We start from the raw sequence: 15,407 nt of genomic DNA, 5'->3' as shown, positions 1-15,407 counted from the left end.
GGCTTCCACTTGGCCTTTCCCACCATAATAGCCCTCACTGATGAGTTAGAGAGCCAGTGTAGGAATTCTGCCAGTTGCTCAGTATGTTTATACCAATTATACATTCTGGAGCTGGGGAAATAACTACAGGATGGGTGCAGGGGCCCACCAGACCCACTGTGAGATGGATCCATTGATCACCTGGCCTCCATATGCCCCCACTCTGACTGTTAAACCAGAGTGACCTTTTGGGTCCCCTGGAATTAATGTCACTTCTGAAGCAGTGTCTACTAATTCCCAAAATATCTGATCATTTCCTTTTCCCCAATACACAGTTACCCTGGTAAAAGGCAGTCGGTCTCCTTGGGGAAGACTTGGAGGAAGATTAACAGTACACCTTTGTGGCAGTGTAACAAGGTTCTCCTCCAAAGGGACCTGGCCTCCCCTTCATTCAAGGGGCTCTGGGTCTGTAAACTGTCTCCAGTCTGGAAATTGATTAAGGTGCCCTGACTCTGTGTTTTTGTAATTCAAGTTAGACTTCTGTTCACCTGACCTAGAACTTTTTCATTTATACAGCTCAAACAAGAATTTAGTAGACTGCCCATCTATTGTATTTCTACATACCCCATGATTTACTAGCCAATGTCACAAATCTCTGCAAGTCATATAATTTTGACTCCTGCTTTGAGTTTGCTGTCTGTTAGAATAGCCACGTCTACCCTGTCTTTGGCAATTAAGTGCTGCCACCTGGCTTCTGCCAACTTGGGATCCCATCATCCCCATTGTGTTTAAGGATTTCAGCTTAGTGACAGCAGTTCCTACAGTAATATCTGACCTACAGAGAAGTTCAACTATAAAGCTCTTCAGGGATGATGGTGTTAGTCTCACAAATTTATTTTTCACTATTCTGGTAAAAGATGCATTGTCCAGGTGAAGTGAAATCGGGAGAGGAAGAATCTTAGAGATTTATCAGTAGAAGCCTTGGGGTGAATTGTCATTGGTTAAGAGGGAAAAAATGACTACCCTTGAAAGTTTAGAAACCAAAGCTATGCTTACTGCAACCCCAATCCGAGGAGCTGGAGATGGAATGGAAACTGAGGAGCCATCTAAATCTGTTGAAGTCACCTTGGGAGCCCAATCTGTAAAACATCACAACCTTCAGAGTCCACGGAAGAAAGTGGTTCCATCAGAGAGCCCAGGAGTTCTTCAGCTAGGGAAGATTCTCACTGAAAAAGCAGTGGAAGTTGAAGCTATTAGAATATTAGTTCCCAAAGCTGCTATAACCCATGATATTCCCAACAAAAATGCAAAGGTTAAGTCTCTGGGACACCAAAAAGGAGAAATTCTTGGTCAGTTGGAGTTGTAGAATCTAAGAAAGAACTGTCAGAGGTAAAGAATATTTTGGAAAAGCTCAAGAATTCTGAAAGGAGATTGCTACAAGACAAAGAAGGTCTTTCAAACCAGCTGCGAGTACAGACAGAGGTAAACCGTGAGTTAAAAAAGTTGCTGGTGGCTTCTGTTGGGGATGATCTTCAGTACCACTTTGCACGTCTAGACCGAGAAAAAATACAGCTTATTTTAGAAAATGAAGCCCTAGGGCGAAACACAGCTCAGCTTTCCGAACAATTAGAACGTATGTCAATACAATGTGATGTATGGCGAAGTAAATTCCTTGCAAGCAGGGTTATGGCAGATGAATTAACCAACTTCAGAGCAGTTTTACAACGTCAGAACCGTGATGCACAGATTGCTATACAAGATCTCCTGAGTGAATGAGAACATTTTCGTCAGGAAATGATAGCTACCAAGAAATTATTGGAGGAAATCTTGGTCTCCTTGCAGTGGGGAAGAGAGCAGACTTACTACCCTAGTGCACAAGCTCACAGCACAGCAGAGCTAGGATTAACAAATCACAAACTGGCAAAAACAGTGAATTCTCATCTTCTGGGAAATGTTGGCACTAATAGTCAAAAAAAGATTCCATCCACAGTCGAATTCTGCAATACCCCAGCTGAAAAAATGGCTGAAACGATTCTACGCATTTTGGACCCAGTTACCTGTACAGAAAGCTCAACTGATAATCCATTTTCTGAGTCTTCACCAACCACCTTCCTTGCTACAAAGAAAAATATTGGACGATTTCATCCCTATACTAGATATGAAAATATAACTTTCAATTGCTGCAATCACTGCCAGGGAGAACTTATTGTCCTTTAACATTCAGTGTGTTAGAGGTACTCACTTATAACCTAAGAGTCATTATTATTTGGGAATTGGGGTTCTTATAAGTGCTGGAAAGTAATACCACTTTCTATTTAAATAACACATATGCCCAAAGATGTTTCATGTACTGGACTACAGATCACCCTTTCTTAAAAAATATCTCAAAGTAAGAAGAGTACAAAATTTTGTAAATGTATTTAGACTAGAGAATACATAGGCAATACACTATGCTTTTCCTAAAGGACTCTAAAACCTAAAGATTCTGTACCTCAGACTAAATTAGTATTTATCTTACTGGATATTTTATATGAACAGATTTAATCTTGGTGCTCTAAGAAGGGATCAGCAAACTATGGTCTTGGATCAAATCTGGCCACACCCATTCATTTAATATTATCTATGACTGCATGTGTGCTACAATAGCAGAGTTGACCAGTTGTAACAACTTGTATGGCTGCAAAGCCTAAAATATTTACTATCAGGCCCTTTACAGAAAACTCCAAAGTAATAATTTACTTTACTCCTACTAATAATAATTTACTTGACTCCTACTCTAAAGTAATAATTTTGGGGATGGGGGTGTTACCTCTCCCTTTTTTATGATTTTACTGGGGCTACAAAAGGGGCTTAGGGGTATCCTAGGGGAAAAGAGACTAATCTTTTAAAAATAAATTCTATTAGGAAAAAAATACATATTTTATGAACAAATTAGCAAGTGCTTCAGCAAAACATGTTCTCATGTTAATTTTGTTCAGGGAATTCCAACTCTAAATGGATGCAACCTGACATAAGTTGATGAAGCAGATTCTAACTATTCAGCTAATTTTGCCAAATGTAAAACACAATAGAAATACCCAACTTGATTTTTAAAATATATGGTGAAGAGGTAGGATCTTTCTAGAAAATGTACAATTTCAAAGAAAAAAATGCAATCCATAAATTTATATTACATAATATGTAATATTGTTTATTTAGGATAAACCATCATAAAATAGCAATGTATATGCTTTTAAAAACATCCCCCAAATAATTTTACCAAATCACTAATTTATTGCAGAAATACATATCAGTAGACAAATCTTCAAAAGACAAGCCCAGACAAATGTTTTATTGTCAATTTAATTGTTTTTTTTTGCTGAATCATCTGCAATATATTTATAGGTAATAAGTGGCAATAAATTTCTCCAGCTTTATGATGAATATCCACTCGCCCCCCAAAAAATAATGTACTTTAGTTTCAGTATTCATCTAATTTATATTATTTACAATTGCTCCTTCAGCCCTTTCCTTTAGTTAGGCTTAGTTTCCCAATGATTATATTTGCTTATGTTATATGTCTTTTGCAAATAGGGCTATTAAAACAATACATTATAGTAAAAATGACACAAGCACACTCATGGAAAAAAGATAGTCATTTTTTGGTATTATAAAATCAAGTTTTTACCTATGGCATCTGTTTTGCTTTGTACCTTTAAATTTGATAAGCAATTTATACATATTTTAATTTAAATGAGATCATGGATATAAAATGCTTAGCATAGTCTTGGCACACAAATTTTCAATAAATGTTGGCTACTATTATTACTATACTGAATATAATATCTTGAGAATGATCTTTGAAAATACAAAATCAAGTATAAAGCTGAAAAAAAAAAAAAAAAGATGCATCGTCCAGACATTCCTGGGGTGTAAGAGCAGGCTTTGCATGATAAGTCCTCTCTCACATTCCAATCTCTCTAAGCCTCTTGATCCCCTCATCTACATTATCCCAGGGCAATTCTGGCATTTCAACCTCAGGTAATGTTGGCCACCTTTTGATGCATGTTTCAACCAACCATTCAAACAAACTGTTAATACCTTTTCTAACCCCTCGAGCTACAACATTGAATGCAGAATCTCTGCTTAGTGGTCCCATATCAATAAATTCAGCCTGATCCAGTCTTATATTCTTCCCACCTTTTTCCCACACCCTTAAAATCCATTACCACACATATTCCCCTGATTTCTGTCTATATAAATTGGAAAACTTGCATAGTTCTTTTGGAGTACAATGTACCTCCTCGTGTGTGATACTTTGCACCTCACCTTTAGGGACTTGTTGGAACTTTAGTCTAGTTATGGTTCTAGAAGAAATGAGGGGTGATGGGGTGGGTCATGAAAAGAATTAGAAATATCTTCCAAGCCATTTGCTTCAGGGCCTTCATTTGCAGCTTCATCTGATGAAAGATGATTAATCATTATAGGGCTAATCCCTTCAGGAGGAGGTTGGGTGGCCAACTTCTCAAGGCAGGCTGGAGGTGGGGCTGCTATGTCCTCAGGGCAAACTATTACAGGGTTATCTAGAGAAGACTCAGCATTATCAAGGTTTCAATCTCACCCCTGACATCATTGTCAATCCATATGTCACCATCCCATTTTTCAGGGTCCCATTTCTTTCCAATCAGTGCCCTCACTTTAATGGCAGACACCATGCAACACTGAGATTTCAGTGTATATTGTAAAGCTGCTACTCGAACAATAAGATTCTGAGTCTGATTTTCAGAGATCTCAAGTCTACGGCTACAGGAAATAAGATTTTCCTTTAAGATATTCATAGAAACGTCTACATCTGTCAAACAGTGCTTAAGCTTCTCGTTTGAAGGCTTAAGCCTATCCCTTTCACTCCTTAATGTAGCCAGTGTATCTAACAACAACCAGCCAATGTCTCCACACCTCTTATTTCCACAAAACTCTGTAAAGGTGTCAAAAAACACTATCCCCCAGAGCCTGGCTTCGTACAAGCGAAGCATTAGGGGAATCAAATGGTGATATTTTGACTATCTCTTTTGCCAATCCACTCCATGGGTTGGGAGTGTCATTCTGATTATGGGAAATAGAGTCTTTAGTGTCTTTGAGTCCAGTCAGATTAGAAAACCACTCATAAAAATTCATTTTTAAGATTCTGTTTCTTAAGAACCACTTCTGGTACCAAGATGTATTAGTTAGGGTTCTCCAGAGAAAAAGAATCAACAGGGAACACTTGCAAATATAAAATTTATAGAAGTGTCTCAGGGTAGGCTGTGAAGCTGATGATTCTGATAGAGGGTCTGGATGAACTCCACGGAGAGTCTTGCAGGCTGAATTAGGAAGAGAGCCTGTATGTTCTGAATCCTCCTTAAAAGGCTTCCAGTGATTAGATTGAGCATCACTCATTGCAGAAGATACTCCTCTTGGCTGATTACAAATAGAATCAGCTGTGGATGCAGCCGATGTAATCATGATCTAATTCTATGAAATGTCCTCATTGCAACGGACAGGTCAGCACATGCCCAACCAGACAAACAGGTAACACCACTTGGCCAAGTTAACACATGAAGCTGACCATGACAGAGGTATCAACCCTCCATTCACCAAGTTCCAGCACCCTTTTACTGAAAGGCTATGCACTTCCAAGGTAGTCTTGTTGAATTTCTGAATGCTAATTTAAAAGAGAAAGAATCTGTCTCCACATAACTCTACTGATCCTAGACTTTTGAAGGAGTGAAAATATGTTTTTGTGGTGGGTCTTCAAAAGTGAAGACAGTTACCAATCCTTCTCTAAGCTTGATCTTCTCCAAACTAGCTATTTACAGTTTCTTTGGTTCCTCAGATTACATAGCTCTCAGATCTCTCAAAATTCTGGACTGGATTGCTGCATCGAACTTCAATGTGCATAAAAAATACCCTGGAATGTCTATTAACATGCCAGCCCCCACCTCACCCCCAATGATCAGATTTAGTCAGAATATCTGGGATATGAACTGATTCACAATGCTTAAGTCCCCCTTCATAAAGCAGGTGACCTAAGACCTACACATGGAGAGAATGCTTTAGCATAGTCATACCACATTAAGTAGTGGTCTCAAAAACTGGACATGATACCAGACTCCCTCTTACTAATTCAAGATCCAATGAGATAATCACTGTGCTGGTTTGAAAGGATGTATGTCCCCTAGAAATCAGCACTGTGTGCTTGAAACTGCAATCAGATCATCTCCCTGGATGATGTGATTTAATCAAGAGTAGTTGTTAAACTGGATTAGGTGATGACATGTCTCCACCCATTTAGGTGGGTCTTGATTGGTTTGCTGGAGTCCCATAAAAGAGCAAACATTTTGGAGAATGAGCAATTCAGAGAGAGCAGAGCAGAATGATATAGCCACAAGAGGCAGAGTCCACCAGCCAGTGACCTTTGGAGGTAAAGAAGGAAAATGCCTCCTGGGAAGCCTCATGAAACAGGAAGCCAGGAGAAGAAGCTAGTAGATGATGCCATCTTCCCCACGTGCTCTTCCAGGTGAGAGAGGAACTTTGACCATGTTCACTGTGTGCCTTTTCAGATGAGAGAGATACTCTGACTGTGTTTGCCATGTGCCCTTCCATTTGAGAGAGAAATCCAGAACTTCATCAGCCTTCTTGAGCCAAGATATCTTTCCCTGGATGCCTTTGATTGGACATTTCTATAGACTTATTTTAACTGGGACATTTTCTCGGCCTTAGAACTGTAAAGTAGCAACTCATTAAATTCCCCTTTTTAAAAGCCATTCCATTTCTGGTATATTGCATTCTGGCAGCTAATAAACTAGAACACTTTCTCTTATTTGGACAACATTTGTCTATTTCCAAAACCTCATCTCTTTTGACAGCCTCTTAAGAGTTTTGGCAGACAGCTCAAGATTTCTTTCAATCTTAACATTCCATAAGGCAATAGATATTTAAGTGGGAGATACATTTCATTATCAAAGTATAATGTTATTGATTATTGTCTCTCCTTTGGGAAAAATAAGTTACTTTTCTTCATGGGTTAGATGTTTTCTAGGCAGGAGCATAAACTAAATGACTACTTGTGTTCACATAGAAGCATTTGAACTATAGTATTTTATTTCACTACTAAATTCCATAAAAGCTCAGAGGTAAATGAAATTTGAAATTGTATCTCAAAATATCAAGTGCAGTTGATGCTTCTATGTGTAAAATAAGCTTAAATCCAATGTTCTTCATCTTTTTCACAAGAGTATGCTTTCTTGTATACTCTCAATAATGAAATCATGCATATATTCCTGATTTCTTTCTAAGCAAAACAGTACCTGGGAAGACTGTTTAGTAAGCTGAAACTATATGACTCAAAAGCAATTTTTGGAGTTTTATCCCTGATCTTGCCCAACAGGGAAAATTCTGACACTCTAGGAGTATTCTTATACACTGGTTTTGTTAGTTTAAATTTTTTATACTATTATTTTAGTCTTTTGAATATTATTTATTATTTGAAAACTTTATCATTGTGTATGCCTACTACTAGTTTTTGATCAGAAACCACCTGGATATTATTTTTCATAACACACCAGTGTCATACTTTCTATAGAGCATTTTCTGGGAAAAGCAAAGAACAAACTCAGCTTTCATATGGGGTCAAACAGCAGAGACATACTGTCCTACCCAGCAGAACAGTGAAGTGCAAAATAGAAACTCCCAGTTCAGACATGAGTCAGGATCAAGGCTTAAAGCCAGGATAGATGGCCTGAGGTGGGAGCTCTGCCAAGCTCTGCTTATCAGCAATGTCCTGGCCCAATCTCTGCCATGCCTAATGGGATTGAGTCCTTCCCAGGAGCAAGGACAAGTGTCTGTGTCAGAGTCGGATGTGAGACTAGAATGAAACTCCACTTGTTCAGTTTAAGCAGAGAAGAGGAAGAAAACTAGGTTAAGAGCCAGGCTGGTTCAAGCACTACAAGGGAGTAACGTTTATGAAAATAGAATAGAAGACATGGTTCATCAAAGCTTACTTGTTTGTTTTTAACTTTTAAGTTTTAAATGATCGTTGATTCACATGAAGTAACAAAAATAGAAAGAGTTTCTGTGTACCTTTCACCCAGTTCCCTTTAATGGTAGCAATTTATACAACTATAGTACAATATCAAAATCAAGAAATTCTCCAAGGGATGAGCTTGGCCCTGGCACCTTGGGGTCAACAATGCCTTCTGGACCAAAAGAGGGAAAAGAAATGTAACAAAACAAGGTATCAGTGGCTAAGAGAGTTCAAATAAAGTCAAGAGGCTATTTTGGAGGGTACTCAAATGCAAGCTTCAGCTAGATATTGCTAATTTCCATGGTTTGTCAAACTCCAACCAAAATTTTCCTGTTAACCCTAAAGAACACCTAGGGCTTTTTCTGAGGCTCTACAAAAGTTTCATGCACTAAATTTACTTTCATGAAACTTATAACCTCCAGAGGCTTCCTAGGCCAGATAATTCCTGAAACCGGAGGTGTCAGCCTCTTCAAGAATATCAACTAATTCCATCCCCTTATCCTATATTGTTGATACCCATTTTCTACATGAAAAAGGTAGAATGGGCATAGCCTAAATATCACATAAAGTGGGAGAAGTATCAAAGAAGAAGGAGGAGTTATAACAGAGAAGATAGGATTCAGTAAATGAGTATGATGCTGCATCATTATACTGATATTTCTTTTAGGTACCAGTGTTTTGGAGCAGCTAGAAGGAAAAAATTGTAATTGTGAAATGGTAACCCATACCAAATTTTGAAATTTCTTCTGTAATTACCTGTTAAAATGTACTTTGAAAATTACTGTTTTTTCTTTTTTGTATATATATATATATATATATATATATATATATATATATATATATATATGCTATATTTCACAATAAAAACATTAAAATAAAAAAGAAATTGATATTGGTACTGTGCTGGTTTGAAAGGATTTATGTACCCTAGAAAAGCTATGCTTTAATCCTAATCCTATTTTGTAAAGGCAATCATTTCTTATAATGATTCTTCTTCCCTATTCAGTACTGTATGTTAGAAACTGTACATTATCTCCATGGAGATGTCACTCAATCAAGTGTGGGTATTAAACTTGATTAGATGGAGATATGTCCCCACCCATTCCAGGTGGGTCTTAATTAGTTTTACTGGAATCCTATAAAAGAAGTATTTTGGAGAAAGCTTCAGAATGCTGAAGAACCATGAAGGAGAGTTCCTTTTGACAATGATGAGAAAGCCACAGCAGAGCGGAGCAGAGTCATGAGGCCAAGAGAACCATAGAGTCCACCAGCCAGTAAACTTTGGAGATTCCAAGAGAGCAAAGAAGGATGATGGAACATCATAGAACCACAAAGCAGAGAGTCCACCAGCCAGTGACTTCTGGAGATGAAGAAGGAAATGCCTTCTGGGGAGCTTCATGAAGCAGAAGCCTGATGAGAAAGGTAGCAGATGATGCCGTGTTTGCCACGTGCATTTCCAGATGAGAGAAAAACTCTGACTCAGTTCACCATGTGCCTTCCCAGTTGAGAGAAAACCCTGAACTTCATCAGCCTTCTTGAATCAAGGTATCTTTCCCTGGATGCCTTAGATTGGACATTTCTTTAGACTTGTTTTAATTGGGACATGTTATGGTCAGGTTCATGTGTCAACTTGGCCAGGTAGTGGTGCCCATTTGTCTGTTTGGGCAAGTGCTGCCCTGTCTGTTGCTATGATGACATTTCATAGAATAAATCATGATCACATTGGCTGGATCCACAGCTGATTGCATTTGTAATCAGCCAAGGGGAGCGTCTTTTCATGAGTGATGTTTAATCTAATCTGTGGAAGGCTTTTAAGGAGGATTCAGAAGAGAAAGTCTTTCTTCCTGCTTCAACCAGCAAGCCTCTCCTGTGAAGTTCATCCAGACTGTTCATCGGAGTTGTCAGCTTCACAGCATGCCCTATAGATTTTAGATGCTACTTCCTCAAAAGTTATGTGAGACACTTTTTATAAATTTCATAACTACAGATATTTCCTGCTGATTCTGTTTCTCTAGAGAACTCTAGCTAGTACAGCTTGGCAGGAGTGGGGTGATACCCCATAAAAAATGTTTTTTTATATGATTGGTTTTATACTCTGACTGGACTCAAAGGCACTAAGGATTCTGGTTCCCATAATCAGAATGATAGTGCCAATCCATGGGGTGAGTTGGCAAAAGAGATAGTCAAAATATCACCACTTGATTCTTCTAATTCTTCACTTGTAAGAAGCCAGGCTCTGGGGGTAATATTTTTGACACCTTTACAGAGTTTTGTGGAAATAGGAGTTAGAGAGATGTCTGCTGGTTGTTGTTAGATACACTGTATACATTAATGAGTGAAAGGGATGGGCTTCAAGCAAGAAGCTTAAGCACTATCTGACAGATGTAAACATTTCTGAGTGTCCTGAAGAAAAATCTTGTTTCCTGTAGTCATAGACTTGAGATCTCTGAAAATCAAAGTCAGAATCTTATTGTTACAGTAGCAACTTTACAACATAAACTGAAATCTCTATCTGGCATGGTGTCTGCTGTTAAAGTGAGACCATTGATGGGAAAGGAACGGGACCCTGAAAAATGAGATGGCAACATATGGATTGATAATGATGTCGGTGGAAAGGTTGAAATCCTAGCTCATGCTGCGTCTTCTCTAGATAACCCTGTAATAGACTGCCCTGAGGACATAGCTGCCTCACCTTCAGCCTTCCCTGAGGCGTTGGCCACCCAACCTCCACCTGAAGGGATTAGCTCTAGAGTGATTAATTTTGTTTCACCAGATGAAACTACATATGAATGCCCTAAAGCAAATGGCTCGGAAGACACTTCTAATTCTTTTCATAACCCACCCCCACCACTGCTCATTTCTTCCAGACCTATAACTAGACTAAAGTTCCAACAGGCCCTTAAAGGTGAGGTAGAAAGTATCACCCATGAGGAGGTACATTATACTCCAAAAGAACTGTGTGAGTTTTCCAATTTATATAGACAGAAATCAGGGGAATATGTGTGGCAATGGATTTTAAGCATGTGTGATAATGGTGGGAGGAATATAAAGCTGGGTCAGGCTGAATTTATTGATATGGGCCCACTAAGCAGAGATTCTGCATTCAATGTTATGGCTCAAGGGGTTAGAAAAAGCATTAACTGTTTGGATGGTTGGCCATCAAAAGGTGGCCAACATTACCTGAGGTTGAAATGCCAGAACTGCCCTGGTATAATGTAGATGAGGGGATCCAGAGGCTTAGAGAGATTGGGATGTTAGAGTGGATTTATCATGCAAAGCCTGCTCTTACACCCCAGGAATTTTCCGGAGACTGCACCTTTTACCAGAACTGTGAGACTAGTACCATCATCCCTGCAGAGCTACATAGTTGCACTTCTCTGTAGGTCAGATATTACTGTGGGAACAGCTGTCACAGAGCTGGAATCCTTAAACACAATGGGGATGACTGGATCCTGAATTGGCAGAAGCCATGTGGCAGCACTTTATCACCAAAGACAAAGTGAATGTGGCTATCATAATAGACAGCAGACTCAAAGGAGGAATCAAAATAAGCTGACTCCCAGAGAGTTGTGATGTTGGTTAGTACTTCATGGGGTATGTAGAGGTACAATAGATGAGCAGTCTACTAGATTCTTGTTTGAGTTGTATAAACAAAAGATTTCTCGGTCATGTGAACAGAAATCTAACTTGAATTACAAAAACACAGGGTCACAGCCCCTTAATTACTTTCCAGTCTGGAGACAGTTTACAGACCCAGAGTCCCTTGAATGAAGGGGAGGCCATGTCCCTCTGGGAGAGGACCCTGTTACACTGCCATAAATGTATACTGTCAATCTTCCTCAAAGCCTTCCCCAAGGGGACCTTTTACTAGAGGAACTGTGCACTGGGGAAAAGGAAATTATCAGATATTTTGGGGATTATTAGACACTGACTCAGAAGTGACATTAATTCCAGGGAGCCCAAAACATCACTCTTGTCCATCAGTCAGAGTGGGGGCTTATGGAAGTCAGAAGATTAATGGAGTTTTCACTTAGGTCCATCTCACAGTGGGCCCAGTGTGTCCCTGGACCCATTCTGTAGTCATTTCCCAAGTTCTAGAATGCATAATTGTAATTGATACACTGAGAAACTGGCAGAATCCCTACATTGGCTCTCTAACTCATGCAGTGACAGCTATTATGGTGGGAAAGTCCAAGTGGAAGCCACTAGAACAGCCCCTACCTGTCAAAATAGTAAATCAGAAGCAATACTGGATTCCTGGAGGGATTGCAGCAATTACTGCCACTCTTAAGGACTTGAAGGATGCAGGGGCGGTGATTCCCACCTGTGGTAGTTAGATTCAGGTGTCAACTTGGCTAGGTGACGGTGCCTAGTTCTATTGCTGTGGATGTGAACCAATGGCATGTGAACCTCATTGTTGCTGATTACATCTGCAGTCAGCTAGAAGGTGTGCCTGCTGCAAAGAATGATGTTTGATTTAATTGGCTGGTGCTTAAATGAGAGAACTCAATGTAGTACAGCCCAAGCAGCTCAGCATACCTCATCTCAGTACTTGAAGCTCATCCCAGGCCTTTGGAGATGTTGAAAGGAATCACCCCAGGGAAAGTTGTTGGAAACAAGAGGCTTAGAGAGAAGGCCAACAGAGATTGCTCTGTGCCTTCCCATGTAAGAAAGAATTTCAGTTGAAAGTTAGCTGCCTTTCCTCTGAAGAACTATACGTTACCTAAATGAATCCTGTTTTACTGAAAACCAATCCATCTCTGTTGTGTTGCATTCCAGCAACTAGCAAACTAGAATACCACCACATCACCATTCAACTCTCCTATTTGGCCTGTGCAGAAAACAGATGGGATTTGGAGGACGACAGTGGATTATTGTAAGCTCAACTAGGGGATAACTCCAAGTGCAGCTGCTGTTCTGAATGTGATATCATTGCTTGAGCAAATCAATACATCCCCTGGTACCTGGTATGCAGCTATTGATCTTGCAGATGCTTTTTTCTCAATAGGTATTAGTAAGGGCCACCAGAAACAGTTTACTTTCAGCTGGCAAGGTCAGCAATATACTTTCACTGTCCTACCTCAGGGGTATATCAACTCTCCAGCCCTATGTCACATTCTTTTTTTTTTTTTTTTTTTTTTTTTAAAGACAGAGAGAAGGAAGGAAGGATAGAAGGAAGGAAGGAAGGAAGAAAGGGAAACATCTTTAAACATTTTCTTGTTTTATTGTATTCTGTTTCTCCGTTTTTGTTACATGGGCTAGGGCCGGGAATCGAACCGAGGTCCTCCGGCATAGCAGGCAAGCACTTTGCCCGCTGAGCCACCGCGGCCCGCCCCCTATGTCACATTCTTGTCCATAGGGACCTTGATCATTTCTCTCTCCCACAAGACATCACACTGGTCCATTGATTGGATCTAGTGAGCAAGAAGTAGAAACTACTCTAGACTTTTTGGTAAGGGATTTGCTTGTCAAAGGATGGGAAATAAACCCCCCAAAAAATACAGGGGCCTTCCAACTCAGTGAAATTTCTAGGTGCCCAGTGATGTGGGGCATGTCAACATATCCCTTCTAAGGTGAAGAATAAGTTGCTGCATCTGGCCCCTCCTACAAGCAAAAAAAGAAGCACAATGCTTAGTTGGTCTGTTTGGATTTTGGTGACAACATATTCCTATTTTGAGTGTACTACTCTGGCCCATTTATCAAGTGACTAGAAAAGCTAGTAGTTTTGAGTGGGGACCTGAACAGGAGCAGGCTCTGTGACTAGCCGAAGCTGCTGTACAATCTGCTCTGCCACTTGGACCATATAATCCAGCAGATTCAATGGTGTTGGAAGTGTCAGTGGTCAATAGAGATGCTGTCTGGAGCCTTTGGCAGACCCCTATAATTGAATCACAATGTAGACCCTTAGGATTTTGGGCCAAAACCTTATCATCTGCTGCTCCTTTCAAGAAACAGCTTTGGGCCTGCTACTGGGCCTTAGTAGAGACTGAAAGCTTAACCATGGGCCACCAAGTTACCATGAGACCTGAGTTGCTTCTCATGAGTTGGGTGTTGTCTGACCCACCAAACCATAAAGTTGGGCATGCACAGCAGCACTCTATTGTAAAATGGAAATGGCATATATGGCATATGGCCAGAACAGGTCCTGAAGGCACAAGAGAGTTACATGAGGAAGTGGCCCAAATGTCCATGTTCTCCACTCCTGCCACATTACTTTCTCTTTCCCAGACCAGAGCTATGGCCTCTTGGGGAGTTCCTTACAGTGAATTGACTGAGGAAGAGAAAACTCAGGCCTGGTTTACAGATGAATTTGCATGATATACAGGTACCACCCAAAAGTGGAGAGCTGCGACACTACAGCCCCTTTCCGGGATGTTCCTAAAGGACAGTGGTGAGGGGAAATCCTCCCACTGGACAGAACTTTGAGCAGTGTACCTGGTTGTTCATTTTGCTTGGAAGGAGAACTGGCCAGAGGTACCTTTACATACTGACTCATGGGTTGTTGCTAAAGGTTTGGTTGGATGGTCAGGGACTTGGAAAGACTATAATTGGAAAATTGGTGACAAAGGGTTCTGGGGAAGAAGTATGTGGATAGACCTTTCCGAGTAGGCTAAAAACATGAACATATTTGTGTCCCATGTGAATGCACACCAGAGGGTTACTTCAGCAGAGGAAGATTTTAATAATCAATTGGATAAGATGACCCATTCTGTGGATACCAGTGAGCTTCTTCCCTCAGAAAGTCCTGACATTGTCCAGTGGACTCATGAACAAAGTGGTCATTTTGGTAAGGATGGAGGTTATACATGGGCTCAGCAACATGGACTTCCACTCACCAAGGATGGCCTGGCTACAGCCACTGCTGAGTGCCCAATATGCCAGCAGCAGAGACCCACACTCAGACTCCGATATAGCACCATTCCCTCAGGTGACCAGCCGGCTACATGGTGGCAGGTTGATTACATTGGACCACTCCCTTCATGGAAGGGGCAGTGATTTGTTCTAATTGAAACAGATATATACTCTGGATATGGGTTTGCTTTCCCTGTACACAATACTCCTGCCAAAACTACCATCTATGGACCTACAGAATGCCTTATCCATCGTCATGGTAATCTACATAGCATTGCTTCTGATCAAGGAACACACTTCACAGCAAATGAAGTGTGAGAATGGGCACATGCTCATGGAATTCTCTGGTCTTACCATGTTCCCCATCATCCAGAAGCAGCTGGATTGATAGAACAGTGGAATGGCCTTTTGAAAACTCAATTATGGTGTCAACTAGGTGGCAATACCTTCCAGGACTGGGGTAATATTCTCAAGAAGCTATGTATGCTCTAAATCAGTGTCCACTGTATGGTGCTGTTTCTCCCATAGCCAGGAT

At 40.3% G+C, this 15,407-nt stretch overlaps 1 pseudogene; it reads left to right on the top strand.

Annotated features, from left to right (window-relative positions):
- The first annotated feature begins 959 nt into the window (after positions 1–959).
- On the top strand, positions 960–2,272 carry LOC143682533 (golgin-45 pseudogene; annotated as a pseudogene).
- The last annotated feature ends 13,135 nt before the right edge of the window (positions 2,273–15,407 follow it).

The sequence above is a fragment of the Tamandua tetradactyla genome, chromosome 5 (assembly GCF_023851605.1).
Source record: "Tamandua tetradactyla isolate mTamTet1 chromosome 5, mTamTet1.pri, whole genome shotgun sequence".
NCBI classification, from domain to species: Eukaryota; Metazoa; Chordata; class Mammalia; order Pilosa; family Myrmecophagidae; genus Tamandua; species Tamandua tetradactyla.
Note: the sequence above shows the minus strand (reverse complement) of the source record. Positions and strands in the feature narration are given on the sequence as shown.